Genomic DNA, 15000 nt, shown 5'->3' with positions numbered 1-15000 from the left:
TTATCTTTCTGAGTAATGTTTGTTGTCACCATAGAAATGTATATTGAAAAGTATTACAGGTCCTATGGTGTAATGGTTAGCACTCTGGACTCTGAATCCAGCGATCCGAGTTCAAATCTCGGTATTACCTTCGTTTATTTTGGTATGATATATCGCCGAGATAAACATCGATATATACAAACTTGCGGCGCAGGAGGAATGCGACGTGCCCTCACGCCAATCTGTAATAAATCCTTCCTTAAAATCATCATCTGATGGCAGTTGCTAAAACAATAATACCATTCATGATATTAATGCGTGAGAAGGTGTCAATGTATGAATGACGCACAGGTATTCGAATTGCATCGGTCATCTCAGTTGAAAGGATTTTTATCTTTCTGAGTAATGTTTGTTTTCACCATAGAAATGTATATTGGAAGGAAGTATTACAAGTCCTATGGTGTAATGGTCAGCACTCTGGACTTTGAATCCAGCGATCTGAGTTCAAATCTCTGTAGGACCTTCGTTTATTTTGGTATGATATATCGCCGAGATAAATATCGATATATACAAACTTGCGGCGCATGAGGAATGCGACGTGCCCTCACGCCAATCTGTAATAAAGCCTTCCTTAAAATCATCATCTGATCGCAGTTCCTGAAACAGTAATACCATTCATGATATCAATGCGTGAGAAGGTGTCAATGTCTGAGTGACGCACAGGTATTCGAATTGCATCGGTCATCTCAGTTGAAAGGAATTTTATCTTTCTGAGTAATGTTTGTTTTCACCATAGAAATGTATATTGGAAGGAAGTATTACAAGTCCTATGGTGTAATGGTCAGCACTCTGGACTTTGAATCCAGCGATCTGAGTTCAAATCTCTGTAGGACCTTCGTTTATTTTGGTATGATATATCGCCGAGATAAATATCGATATATACAAACTTGCGACGCAGGAGGAATGCGACGTGCCCTCACGCCAATCTGTAATAAATCCTTCCTTAAAATCATCATCTGATGGCAGTTGGTAAAACAATAATACCTTTCATGATATCAATGCGTGAGAAGGTGTCAATGTCTGACTGACGCACAGGTATTCGAATTGCATCGGTCATCTCAGTTGAAAGGATTTTTATCTTTCTGAGTAATGTTTGTTTTCACCATAGAAATGTATATTGAAAAGTATTACAGGTCCTATGGTGTAATGGTTAGCACTCTGGACTCTGAATCCAGCGATCGGAGTTCAAATCTCGGTAGGACCTTCGTTTATTTTGGTATGATATATCGCCGAGATAAACATCGATATATACAAACTTGCGGCGCAGGAGGAATGTGACGTGCCCTCACGCCAATCTGTAATAAAACCTTCCTTAAAATCATCATCTGATCGCAGTTCCTAAAACAGTAATACTATTCATGATATCAATGCGTGAGAAGGTGTCAATGTCAGAGTGACGCGCAGGTATTCGAATTGCATCGGTCATCTCAGTTGAAAGAATTTTTATCTTTCTGAGTAATGTTTGTTTTCACCATAGAAATGTATATTGGCAGCAAGTATTACAGGCCCTATGGTGTAATGGTTAGTACTCTGGACTTTAAATCTAGCGATCCGAGTTCAAATCTGGGTAGGACCTTCGTTTATTTTGGTATGATATATCGCCGAGATAAACATCGATATATACAAATTTGCGGCGCAGGAGGAATGCGACGTGCCCTCACGCCAATCTGTAATAAATCCTTCCTTAAAATCATCATCTGATGGCAGTTCCTAAAACAATAATACCATTCATGATATCAATGCGTGAGAAGGTGTCAATGTCTGAGTGACGCACATGTATTCGAATTGCATCGTTCATCTCAGTTGAAAGGATATTTATCTTTCTGAGTAATGTTTGTTTTCACCATAGAAATGTATATTGGAAGGAAGTATTACAGGTCCTATGGTGTAATGGTGAGCACTCTGGACTTTGAATCCAGCGATCCGAGTTCAAATCTCGGTAGTACCTTCGTTTATTTTGGTATGATATATCTCCGAGGTAAACATCGATATATATAAACTTGCGGCGCAGGAGGAATGCGACGTGCCCTCACGCCAATCTGTAATAAATCCTTCCTTAAAATCATCATCTGATCGCAGTTCCTAAAACAGTAATACCATTCATGATATCAATGCGTGAGAAGGTGTCAATGTCAGAGTGACGCGCAGGTATTCGAATTGCATCGGTCATCTCAGTTGAAAGGGTTTTTATCTTTCTGAGTAATGTTTGTTTTCACCATAGAAATGTATATTGGAAGGAAGTATTACAAGTCCTATGGTGTAATGGTCAGCACTCTGGACTTTGAATCCAGCGATCCGATTTCAAATCTCTGTAGGACCTTCGTTTATTTTGGTATGATATATCGCCGAGATAAATATCGATATATACAAACTTGCGGCGCAGGAGGAATGCGACGTGCCCTCTCGCCAATCTGTAATAAATCCTTCCTTAAAATCATCATCTGATGGCAGTTGCTAAAACAATAATACCATTCATGATATTAATGCGTGAGAAGGTGTCAATGTCGGAATGACGCACAGGTATTCGAAATTCATCGGTCATCTCAGTTGAAAGGATTTTTATCTTTCTGAGTAATGTTTGTTTTCACCATAGAAATGTATATTGGCAGGAAGTATTACAGGCCCTATGGTGTAATGGTTAGAACTCTGGACATTAAATCTAGAGATCCGAGTTCAACTCTCGGTAGGACCTTCGTTTATTTTGGTATGATATATCGCCGAGATAAACATCGATATATACAAACTTGCGGCGCAGGAGGAATGCGACGTGCCCTCACGCCAATCTGTAATAAATCCTTCCTTAAAATCATCATCTGATGGCAGTTCCTAAAACAATAATACCATTCATGATATCAATGCGTGAGAAGGTGTCAATGTCTGAGTGACGCACAGGTATTCGAATTGCATCGTTCATCTCAGTTGAAAGGATTTTAATCTTTCTGAGTAATGTTTGTTTTCACCATAGAAATGTATATTGAAAAGTATTACAGGTCCTATGGTGTACTGGTTAGCACTCTGGACTTTGAATCCAGCGATCCGAGTTCAAATCTCGGTAGGACCTTCGTTTATTTTGGTACGATATATCGCCTCGATAAACATCGATATATACAAACTTGCGGCGCAGGAGGAATGCGACGTGCCCTCACGCCAATCTGTAATAAATCCTTCCTTAAAATCATCATCTGATCGCAGTTCCTAAAACAGTAATACCATTCATGATATTAATGCGTGAGAAGGTGTCAATGTCGGAATGACGCACAGGTATTCGAAATTCATCGGTCATCTCAGTTGAAAGGATTTTTATCTTTCTGAGTAATGTTTGTTTTCACCATAGAAATGTATATTGGCAGGAAGTATTACAGGCCCTATGGTGTAATGGTTAGTACTCTGGACTTTAAATCCAGCGATCTGAGTTCAAATCTCGGTAGGACCTTCGTTTATTTTGGTATGATATATCGCCGAGATAAACATCGATATATACAAACTTGCGGCGCAGGAGGAATGTGACGTGCCCTCACGCCAATCTGTAATAAATCCTTCCTTAAAATCATCATCTGATCTCAGTTCCTAAAACAGTAATACCATTCATGATATCAATGCGTGAGAAGGTGTCAATGTCAGAGTGACGCGCAGGTATTCGAATTGCATCGGTCATCTCAGTTGAAAGGATTTTTATCTTTCTGAGTAATGTTTGTTTTCACCATAGAAATGTATATTGGAAAGAAGTATTACAAGTCCTATGGTGTAATGGTCAGCACTCTGGACTTTGAATCCAGCGATCTGAGTTCAAATCTCTGTAGGTTCTTCGTTTATTTTGGTATGATATATCGCCGAGATAAATATCGATATATACAAACTTGCGGCGCATGAGGAATGCGACGTGCCCTCACGCCAATCTGTAATAAAGCCTTCCTTAAAATCATCATCTGATGGCAGTTGCTAAAACAGTAATACCATTCATGATATTAATGCGTGAGAAGGTGTCAATGTCTGAATGACGCACAGGTATTCGAAATTCAACGGTCATCTCAGTTGAAAGGATTTTTATCTTTCTGAGTAATGTTTGTTGTCACCATAGAAATGTATATTGAAAAGTATTTCAGGTCCTATGGTGTAATGGTTAGCACTCTGGACTCTGAATCCAGCGATCCGAGTTCAAATCTCGGTAGGACCTTCGTTTATTTTGGTATGATATATCGCCGAGATAAACATCGATATATACAAACTTGCGGCGCAGGAGGAATGCGACGTGCCCTCACGCCAATCTGTAATAAATCCTTCCTTAAAATCATCATCTGATCGCAGTTCCTGAAACAGTAATACCATTCATGATATCAATGCGTGAGAAGGTGTCAATGTCTGAGTGACGCACAGGTATTCGAATTGCATCGGTCATCTCAGTTGAAAGGAATTTTATCTTTCTGAGTAATGTTTGTTTTCACCATAGAAATGTATATTGGAAGGAAGTATTACAAGTCCTATGGTGTAATGGTCAGCCCTCTGGACTTTGAATCCAGCGATCTGAGTTCAAATCTCTGTAGGACCTTCGTGTATTTTGGTATGATATATCGCCGAGATAAATATCGATATATACAAACTTGCGACGCAGGAGGAATGCGACGTGCCCTCACGCCAATCTGTAATAAATCCTTCCTTAAAATCATCATCTGATGGCAGTTGCTAAAACAGTAATACCATTCATGATATTAATGCGTGAGAAGGTGTCAATGTCTGAATGACGCACAGGTATTCGAAATTCATCGGTCATCTCAGTTGAACGGATTTTAACTTTCTGAGTAATGTTTGTTTTCACCATAGAAATGTATATTGGAAGGAAGTATTACAGGTCCTATGGTGTAATGGTGAGCACTCTGGACTTTGAATCCAGCGATCCGAGTTCAAATCTCGGTAGTACCTTCGTTTATTTTGGTATGATATATCTCCGAGGTAAACATCGATATATATAAACTTGCGGCGCAGGAGGAATGCGACGTGCCCTCACGCCAATCTGTAATAAATCCTTCCTTAAAATCATCATCTGATCGCAGTTCCTAAAACAGTAATACCATTCATGATATCAATGCGTGAGAAGGTGTCAATGTCAGAGTGACGCGCAGGTATTCGAATTGCATCGGTCATCTCAGTTGAAAGGGTTTTTATCTTTCTGAGTAATGTTTGTTTTCACCATAGAAATGTATATTGGAAGGAAGTATTACAAGTCCTATGGTGTAATGGTCAGCACTCTGGACTTTGAATCCAGCGATCCGATTTCAAATCTCTGTAGGACCTTCGTTTATTTTGGTATGATATATCGCCGAGATAAATATCGATATATACAAACTTGCGGCGCAGGAGGAATGCGACGTGCCCTCTCGCCAATCTGTAATAAATCCTTCCTTAAAATCATCATCTGATGGCAGTTGCTAAAACAATAATACCATTCATGATATTAATGCGTGAGAAGGTGTCAATGTCGGAATGACGCACAGGTATTCGAAATTCATCGGTCATCTCAGTTGAAAGGATTTTTATCTTTCTGAGTAATGTTTGTTTTCACCATAGAAATGTATATTGGCAGGAAGTATTACAGGCCCTATGGTGTAATGGTTAGAACTCTGGACATTAAATCTAGAGATCCGAGTTCAACTCTCGGTAGGACCTTCGTTTATTTTGGTATGATATATCGCCGAGATAAACATCGATATATACAAACTTGCGGCGCAGGAGGAATGCGACGTGCCCTCACGCCAATCTGTAATAAATCCTTCCTTAAAATCATCATCTGATGGCAGTTCCTAAAACAATAATACCATTCATGATATCAATGCGTGAGAAGGTGTCAATGTCTGAGTGACGCACAGGTATTCGAATTGCATCGTTCATCTCAGTTGAAAGGATTTTAATCTTTCTGAGTAATGTTTGTTTTCACCATAGAAATGTATATTGAAAAGTATTACAGGTCCTATGGTGTACTGGTTAGCACTCTGGACTTTGAATCCAGCGATCCGAGTTCAAATCTCGGTAGGACCTTCGTTTATTTTGGTACGATATATCGCCTCGATAAACATCGATATATACAAACTTGCGGCGCAGGAGGAATGCGACGTGCCCTCACGCCAATCTGTAATAAATCCTTCCTTAAAATCATCATCTGATCGCAGTTCCTAAAACAGTAATACCATTCATGATATTAATGCGTGAGAAGGTGTCAATGTCGGAATGACGCACAGGTATTCGAAATTCATCGGTCATCTCAGTTGAAAGGATTTTTATCTTTCTGAGTAATGTTTGTTTTCACCATAGAAATGTATATTGGCAGGAAGTATTACAGGCCCTATGGTGTAATGGTTAGTACTCTGGACTTTAAATCCAGCGATCTGAGTTCAAATCTCGGTAGGACCTTCGTTTATTTTGGTATGATATATCGCCGAGATAAACATCGATATATACAAACTTGCGGCGCAGGAGGAATGTGACGTGCCCTCACGCCAATCTGTAATAAATCCTTCCTTAAAATCATCATCTGATCTCAGTTCCTAAAACAGTAATACCATTCATGATATCAATGCGTGAGAAGGTGTCAATGTCAGAGTGACGCGCAGGTATTCGAATTGCATCGGTCATCTCAGTTGAAAGGATTTTTATCTTTCTGAGTAATGTTTGTTTTCACCATAGAAATGTATATTGGAAAGAAGTATTACAAGTCCTATGGTGTAATGGTCAGCACTCTGGACTTTGAATCCAGCGATCTGAGTTCAAATCTCTGTAGGTTCTTCGTTTATTTTGGTATGATATATCGCCGAGATAAATATCGATATATACAAACTTGCGGCGCATGAGGAATGCGACGTGCCCTCACGCCAATCTGTAATAAAGCCTTCCTTAAAATCATCATCTGATGGCAGTTGCTAAAACAGTAATACCATTCATGATATTAATGCGTGAGAAGGTGTCAATGTCTGAATGACGCACAGGTATTCGAAATTCAACGGTCATCTCAGTTGAAAGGATTTTTATCTTTCTGAGTAATGTTTGTTGTCACCATAGAAATGTATATTGAAAAGTATTTCAGGTCCTATGGTGTAATGGTTAGCACTCTGGACTCTGAATCCAGCGATCCGAGTTCAAATCTCGGTAGGACCTTCGTTTATTTTGGTATGATATATCGCCGAGATAAACATCGATATATACAAACTTGCGGCGCAGGAGGAATGCGACGTGCCCTCACGCCAATCTGTAATAAATCCTTCCTTAAAATCATCATCTGATCGCAGTTCCTGAAACAGTAATACCATTCATGATATCAATGCGTGAGAAGGTGTCAATGTCTGAGTGACGCACAGGTATTCGAATTGCATCGGTCATCTCAGTTGAAAGGAATTTTATCTTTCTGAGTAATGTTTGTTTTCACCATAGAAATGTATATTGGAAGGAAGTATTACAAGTCCTATGGTGTAATGGTCAGCCCTCTGGACTTTGAATCCAGCGATCTGAGTTCAAATCTCTGTAGGACCTTCGTGTATTTTGGTATGATATATCGCCGAGATAAATATCGATATATACAAACTTGCGACGCAGGAGGAATGCGACGTGCCCTCACGCCAATCTGTAATAAATCCTTCCTTAAAATCATCATCTGATGGCAGTTGCTAAAACAGTAATACCATTCATGATATTAATGCGTGAGAAGGTGTCAATGTCTGAATGACGCACAGGTATTCGAAATTCATCGGTCATCTCAGTTGAACGGATTTTAACTTTCTGAGTAATGTTTGTTTTCACCATAGAAATGTATATTGGCAGGAAGTATTACAGGCCCAATGGTGTAATGGTTAGTACTCTGGACTTTAAATCCAGCGATCCGAGTTCAAATCTCGGTAGGATCTTCGTTTATTTTGGTATGATATATCGCCGAGATAAACATCGATATATACAAACTTGCGGCGCAGGAGGAATGCGACGTGCCCTCACGCCAATCTGTAATAAATCCTTCCTAAAAATCATCATCTGAGGGCAGTTGCTAAAACAATAATACCATTCATGATATCAATGCGTGAGAAGGTGTCAATGTTTGAGTGACGCACATGTATTCGAATTGCATAGTTCATCTCAGTTGAGAGGATTTTAATCTTTCTGAGTAATGTTTGTTTTCACCATAGAAATGTATATTGGAAGGAAGTAATACAGGTCCTATGGTGTAATGGTGAGCACTCTGGACTTTGAATCCAGCGATCCGAGTTCAAATCTCGGTAGTACCTTCGTTTATTTTGGTATGATATAACCCCGAAGTAAACATCGATATATACAAACTTGCGGCGCAGGAGGAATGCGACGTGCCCTCACGCCAATCTGTAATGAATCCTTCCTTAAAATCATCATCTGATGGCAGTTGCTAAAACAATAAAACCTTTCATGATATCAATGCGTGAGAAGGTGTCAATGTCAGAGTGACGCACAGGTATTCGAATTGCATCGGTCATCTCAGTTGAAAGAATTTTTATCTTTCTGAGTAATGTTTGTTTTCACCATAGAAATGTATATTGAAAAGCATTACATGTCCTATGGTGTAATGGTTAGCACTCTTGTCTCTGAATCCAGCGATCCGAGTTCAAATCTCGGTAGGACCTTCGTTTATTTTGGTATGATATATCCCCGAGGTAAACATCGATATATACAAACTTGCGGCGCAGGAGGAATGCGACGTGCCCTCACGCCAATCTGTAATAAATCCTTCCTTAAAATCATCATCTGATGTCAGATGCTAAAACAATAATACCATTCATGATAATAATGCGTGACAAGGTGTCAATGTCTGAATGACGCACAGGTATTCGAAATTCATCGGTCATCTCAGTTGAAAGGATTTTTATCTTTCTGAGTAATGTATGTTTTCACCATAGAAATGTATATTGGAAGGAAGTATTACAAGTCCTATGGTGTAATGGTCAGCACTCTGGACTTTGAATCCAGCGATCTGAGTTCAAATCTCTGTAGGACATTCGTTTATTTTGGTATGATATATCGCCGAGATAAACATCGATATATACAAACTTGCAGCGCAGGAGGAATGCGACGTGCCCTCACGCCAATCTGTAATAAATCCTTCCTAAAAATCATCATCTGAGGGCAGTTGCTAAAACAATAATACCATTCATGATATCAATGCGTGAGAAGGTGTCAATGTCTGAGTGACGCACATGTATTCGAATTGCATAGTTCATCTCAGTTGAGAGGATTTTAATCTTTCAGAGTAATGTTTGTTTTCACCATAGAAATGTATATTGGAAGGAAGTAATACAGGTCCTATGGTGTAATGGTGAGCACTCTGGACTTTGAATCCAGCGATCCGAGTTCAAATCTCGGTAGTACCTTCGTTTATTTTGGTATGATATAACCCCGAAGTAAACATCGATATATACAAACTTGCGGCGCAGGAGGAATGCGACGTGCCCTCACGTCAATCTGTAATAAATCCTTCCTTAAAATCATCATCTGATGGCAGTTGCTAAAACAATAATACCTTTCATGATATCAATGCGTGAGAAGGTGTCAATGTCTGAGTGACGCACAGGTATTCGAATTGCATCGGTCATCTCAGTTGAAAGGAATTTTATCTTTCTGAGTAATGTTTGTTTTCACCATAGAAATGTATATTGGAAGGAAGTATTACAAGTCCTATGGTGTAATGGTCAGCACTCTGGACTTTGAATCCAGCGATCTGAGTTCAAATCTCTGTAGGACCTTCGTTTATTTTGGTATGATATATCGCCGAGATAAACATCGATATATACAAACTTGCGGCGCAGGAGGAATGCGACGTGCCCTCACGCCAATCTGTAATAAATCCTTCCTAAAAATCATCATCTGAGGGCAGTTGCTAAAACAATAATACCATTCATGATATCAATGCGTGAGAAGGTGTCAATGTCTGAGTGACGCACATGTATTCGAATTGCATAGTTCATCTCAGTTGAGAGGATTTTAATCTTTCTGAGTAATGTTTGTTTTCACCATAGAAATGTATATTGGAAGGAAGTAATACAGGCCCAATGGTGTAATGGTTAGTACTCTGGACTTTAAATCCAGCGATCCGAGTTCAATTCTCGGTAGGATCTTCGTTTATTTTGGTATGATATAACCCCGAAGTAAACAATCGATATATACAAACTTGCGGCGCAGGAGGAATGCGACGTGCCCTCACGCCAATCTGTAATAAATCCTTCCTAAAAATCATCATCTGAGGGCAGTTGCTAAAACAATAATACCATTCATGATATCAATGCGTGAGAAGGTGTCAATGTCTGAGTGACGCACATGTATTCGAATTGCATAGTTCATCTCAGTTGAGAGGATTTTAATCTTTCAGAGTAATGTTTGTTTTCACCATAGAAATGTATATTGGAAGGAAGTAATACAGGTCCTATGGTGTAATGGTGAGCACTCTGGACTTTGAATCCAGCGATCCGAGTTCAAATCTCGGTAGGACCTTCGTTTATTTTGGTATGATATATCCAAGAGGTAAACATCGATATATACAAACTTGCGGCGCAGGAGGAATGCGACGTGCCCTCACGCCAATCTGTAATAAATCCTTCCTTAAAATCATCATCTGATGGCAGATGCTAAAACAATAATACCATTCATGATAATAATGCGTGAGAAGGTGTCAATGTCTGAATGACGCACAGGTATTCGAAATTCATCGGTCATCTCAGTTGAAAGGATTTTTATCTTTCTGAGTAATGTTTGTTTTCACCATAGAAATGTATATTGGCAGGAAGTATTACAGGCCCAATGGTGTAATGGTTAGTACTCTGGACTTTAAATCCAGCGATCCGAGTTCAATTCTCGGTAGGATCTTCGTTTATTTTGGTATGATATATCGCCGAGATAAACATCGATATATACAAACTTGCGGCGCAGGAGGAATGCGACGTGCCCTCACGCCAATCTGTAATAAATCCTTCCTAAAAATCATCATCTGATGGCAGTTGCTAAAACAATAATACCTTTCATGATATCAATCCGTGAGAAGGTGTCAATGTCTGAGTGACGCACAGGTATTCGAATTGCATCGGTCATCTCAGTTGAAAGAGTTTTTATCTTTCTGAGTAATGTTTGTTTTCACCATAGAAATGTATATTGAAAAGTATTACAGGTCCTATGGTGTAATGGTTAGCACTCTGGACTCTGAATCCAGCGATCTGAGTTCAAATCTCTGTAGGACCTTCGTTTATTTTGGTATGATATATCGCCGAGATAAACATCGATATATACAAACTTGCGGCGCAGGAGGAATGCGACGTGCCCTCACGCCAATCTGTAATAAATCCTTCCTTAAAATCATCATCTGATGGCAGATGCTAAAACAATAATACCATTCATGATAATAATGCGTGAGAAGGTGTCAATGTCTGAATGACGCACAGGTATTCGAAATTCATCGGTCATCTCAGTTGAAAGGATTTTTATCTTTCTGAGTAATGTTTGTTTTCACCATAGAAATGTATATTGGCAGGAAGTATTACAGGCCCTATGGTGTAATGGTTAGTACTCTGGACTTTAAATACAGCGATCCGAGTTCAAATCTCGGTAGGATCTTCGTTTATTTTGGTATGATATATCGCCGAGATAAACATCGATATATACAAACTTGCGGCGCAGGAGGAATGCGACGTGCCCTCACGCCAATCTGTAATAAAGCCTTCCTTAAAATCATCATCTGATGGCAGTTGCTAAAACAGTAATACCATTCATGATATTAATGCGTGAGAAGGTGTCAATGTCTGAATGACGCACAGGTATTCGAAATTCAACGGTCATCTCAGTTGAAAGGATTTTTATCTTTCTGAGTAATGTTTGTTGTCACCATAGAAATGTATATTGAAAAGTATTTCAGGTCCTATGGTGTAATGGTTAGCACTCTGGACTCTGAATCCAGCGATCCGAGTTCAAATCTCGGTAGGACCTTCGTTTATTTTGGTATGATATATCGCCGAGATAAACATCGATATATACAAACTTGCGGCGCAGGAGGAATGCGACGTGCCCTCACGCCAATCTGTAATAAATCCTTCCTTAAAATCATCATCTGATCGCAGTTCCTGAAACAGTAATACCATTCATGATATCAATGCGTGAGAAGGTGTCAATGTCTGAGTGACGCACAGGTATTCGAATTGCATCGGTCATCTCAGTTGAAAGGAATTTTATCTTTCTGAGTAATGTTTGTTTTCACCATAGAAATGTATATTGGCAGGAAGTATTACAGGCCCTATGGTGTAATGGTTAGTACTCTGGACTTTAAATACAGCGATCCGAGTTCAAATCTCGGTAGGATCTTCGTTTATTTTGGTATGATATATCGCCGAGATAAACATCGATATATACAAACTTGCGGCGCAGGAGGAATGCGACGTGCCCTCACGCCAATCTGTAATAAATCCTTCCTTAAAATCATCATCTGATCGCAGTTCCTGAAACAGTAATACCATTCATGATATCAATGCGTGAGAAGGTGTCAATGTCTGAGTGACGCACAGGTATTCGAATTGCATCGGTCATCTCAGTTGAAAGGAATTTTATCTTTCTGAGTAATGTTTGTTTTCAGCATAGAAATGTATATTGGAAGGAAGTATTACAAGTCCTATGGTGTAATGGTCAACACTCTGGACTTTGAATCCAGCGATCTGAGTTCAAATCTCTGTAGGACCTTCGTTTATTTTGGTATGATATATCGCCGAGATAAACATCGATATATACAAACTTGCGGCGCAGGAGGAATGCGACGTGCCCTCACGCCAATCTGTAATAAATCCTTCCTTAAAATCATCATCTGATGGCAGATGCTAAAACAATAATACCATTCATGATAATAATGCGTGAGAAGGTGTCAATGTCTGAATGACGCACAGGTATTCGAAATTCATCGGTCATCTCAGTTGAAAGGATTTTTATCTTTCTGAGTAATGTTTGTTTTCACCATAGAAATGTATATTGGCAGGAAGTATTACAGGCCCTATGGTGTAATGGTTAGTACTCTGGACTTTAAAATACAGCGATCCGAGTTCAAATCTCGGTAGGATCTTCGTTTATTTTGGTATGATATATCGCCGAGATAAACATCGATATATACAAACTTGCGGCGCAGGAGGAATGCGACGTGCCCTCACGCCAATCTGTAATAAATCCTTCCTTAAAATCATCATCTGATCGCAGTTCCTGAAACAGTAATACCATTCATGATATCAATGCGTGAGAAGGTGTCAATGTCTGAGTGACGCACAGGTATTCGAATTGCATCGGTCATCTCAGTTGAAAGGAATTTTATCTTTCTGAGTAATGTTTGTTTTCAGCATAGAAATGTATATTGGAAGGAAGTATTACAAGTCCTATGGTGTAATGGTCAACACTCTGGACTTTAAATCCAGCGATCCGAGTTCAAATCTCTGTAGGACCTTCGTTTATTTTGGTATGATATATCGCCGAGATAAATATCGATATATACAAACTTGCGACGCAGGAGGAATGCGACGTGCCCTCACGCCAATCTGTAATAAATCCTTCCTTAAAATCATCATCTGATGGCAGTTGCTAAAACAGTAATACCATTCTTGATATTAATGCGTGAGAAGGTGTCAATGTCTGAATGACGCACAGGTATTCGAAATTCATCGGTCATCTCAGTTGAAAGGATTTTAACTTTCTGAGTAATGTTTGTTTTCACCATAGAAATGTATATTGGCAGGAAGTATTACAGGCCCAATTGTGTAATGGTTAGTACTCTGGACTTTAAATCCAGCGATCCGAGTTCAAATCTCGGTAGGATCTTCGTTTATTTTGGTATGATATATCGCCGAGATAAACATCGATATATACAAACTTGCGGCGCAGGAGGAATGCGACGTGCCCTCACGCCAATCTGTAATAAATCCTTCCTAAAAATCATCATCTGAGGGCAGTTGCTAAAACAATAATACCATTCATGATATCAATGCGTGAGAAGGTGTCAATGTCTGAGTGACGCACATGTATTCGAATTGCATAGTTCATCTCAGTTGAGAGGATTTTAATCTTTCTGAGTAATGTTTGTTTTCACCATAGAAATGTATATTGGAAGGAAGTAATACAGGTCCTATGGTGTAATGGTGAGCACTCTGGACATTAAATCAAGCGATCCGAGTTCAAATCTCGGTAGGACTTTCGTTTATTTTGGTATGATATATCGCCGAGATAAACATCGATATATACAAACTTGCGGCGCAGGAGGAATGCGACGTGCCCTCACGCCAATCTGTAATAAATCCTTCCTTAAAATCATCATCTGATGGCAGTTGCTAAAACAGTAATACCATTCATGATATTAATGCGTGAGAAGGTGTCAATGTCTGAATGACGCACAGGTATTCGAAATTCATCGGTCATCTCAGTTGAAATGATTTTAACTTTCTGAGTAATGTTTGTTTTCACCATAGAAATGTATATTGGCAGTAAGTATTACAGGCCCTATGGTGTAATGGTTAGTACTCTGGACATTAAATCCAGCGATCCGACTTCAAATCTCGGTAGGATCTTCGTTTATTTTGGTATGATATATCGCCGAGATAAACATCGATATATACAAACTTGCGGCGCAGGAGGAATGCGACGTGCCCTCACGCCAATCTGTAATAAATCCTTCCTTAAAATCATCATCTGATGGCAGTTCCTAAAACAATAATACCATTCATGATATCAATGCGTGAGAAGGTGTCAATGTCTGAGTGACGCACATGTATTCGAATTGCATAGTTCATCTCAGTTGAAAGGATTTTTATTTTTCTGAGTAATGTTTGTTTTCACCATAGAAATGTATATTGGAAGGAAGTATTACAAGTCCTATGGTGTAATGGTCAGCACTCTGGACTTTGAATCCAGCGATCTGAGTTCAAATCTCTGTAGGACCTTCGTTTATTTTGGTAT

At 39.3% G+C, this 15000-nt stretch overlaps 13 non-coding genes across 13 annotated transcripts; all 13 read left to right on the top strand.

The window, feature by feature from the left end:
• The first annotated feature begins 58 nt into the window (after window positions 1-58).
• On the top strand, window positions 59-130 carry TRNAQ-CUG (transfer RNA glutamine (anticodon CUG)). The gene has a single exon. It is a non-coding gene; the product is annotated as a tRNA-Gln (tRNA).
• A 1041-nt stretch (window positions 131-1171) lies between these two features.
• On the top strand, window positions 1172-1243 carry TRNAQ-CUG (transfer RNA glutamine (anticodon CUG)). The gene has a single exon. It is a non-coding gene; the product is annotated as a tRNA-Gln (tRNA).
• A 672-nt stretch (window positions 1244-1915) lies between these two features.
• Window positions 1916-1987, top strand: TRNAQ-UUG (transfer RNA glutamine (anticodon UUG)). The gene has a single exon. It is a non-coding gene; the product is annotated as a tRNA-Gln (tRNA).
• Window positions 1988-3028: 1041 nt separating this feature from the next.
• TRNAQ-UUG (transfer RNA glutamine (anticodon UUG)) lies at window positions 3029-3100 on the top strand. The gene has a single exon. It is a non-coding gene; the product is annotated as a tRNA-Gln (tRNA).
• Window positions 3101-4141: 1041 nt separating this feature from the next.
• TRNAQ-CUG (transfer RNA glutamine (anticodon CUG)) lies at window positions 4142-4213 on the top strand. Its single transcript has one exon. It is a non-coding gene; the product is annotated as a tRNA-Gln (tRNA).
• A 671-nt stretch (window positions 4214-4884) lies between these two features.
• Window positions 4885-4956, top strand: TRNAQ-UUG (transfer RNA glutamine (anticodon UUG)). The gene has a single exon. It is a non-coding gene; the product is annotated as a tRNA-Gln (tRNA).
• Window positions 4957-5997: 1041 nt separating this feature from the next.
• Window positions 5998-6069, top strand: TRNAQ-UUG (transfer RNA glutamine (anticodon UUG)). The gene has a single exon. It is a non-coding gene; the product is annotated as a tRNA-Gln (tRNA).
• Window positions 6070-7110: 1041 nt separating this feature from the next.
• On the top strand, window positions 7111-7182 carry TRNAQ-CUG (transfer RNA glutamine (anticodon CUG)). The gene has a single exon. It is a non-coding gene; the product is annotated as a tRNA-Gln (tRNA).
• Window positions 7183-8225: 1043 nt separating this feature from the next.
• TRNAQ-UUG (transfer RNA glutamine (anticodon UUG)) lies at window positions 8226-8297 on the top strand. The gene has a single exon. It is a non-coding gene; the product is annotated as a tRNA-Gln (tRNA).
• Window positions 8298-9338: 1041 nt separating this feature from the next.
• Window positions 9339-9410, top strand: TRNAQ-UUG (transfer RNA glutamine (anticodon UUG)). Its single transcript has one exon. It is a non-coding gene; the product is annotated as a tRNA-Gln (tRNA).
• A 1045-nt stretch (window positions 9411-10455) lies between these two features.
• TRNAQ-UUG (transfer RNA glutamine (anticodon UUG)) lies at window positions 10456-10527 on the top strand. The gene has a single exon. It is a non-coding gene; the product is annotated as a tRNA-Gln (tRNA).
• A 669-nt stretch (window positions 10528-11196) lies between these two features.
• Window positions 11197-11268, top strand: TRNAQ-CUG (transfer RNA glutamine (anticodon CUG)). The gene has a single exon. It is a non-coding gene; the product is annotated as a tRNA-Gln (tRNA).
• A 669-nt stretch (window positions 11269-11937) lies between these two features.
• On the top strand, window positions 11938-12009 carry TRNAQ-CUG (transfer RNA glutamine (anticodon CUG)). Its single transcript has one exon. It is a non-coding gene; the product is annotated as a tRNA-Gln (tRNA).
• Window positions 12010-15000: the final 2991 nt, after the last annotated feature.

The sequence above is a fragment of the Saccoglossus kowalevskii genome, chromosome 11 (assembly GCF_978046115.1).
Source record: "Saccoglossus kowalevskii chromosome 11, keSacKowa6.1, whole genome shotgun sequence".
Taxonomy (NCBI): domain Eukaryota; kingdom Metazoa; phylum Hemichordata; class Enteropneusta; family Harrimaniidae; genus Saccoglossus; species Saccoglossus kowalevskii.
The sequence above is the reverse complement of the archived record's forward strand: the minus strand, read 5'-3'. Positions and strand labels throughout refer to the sequence as shown.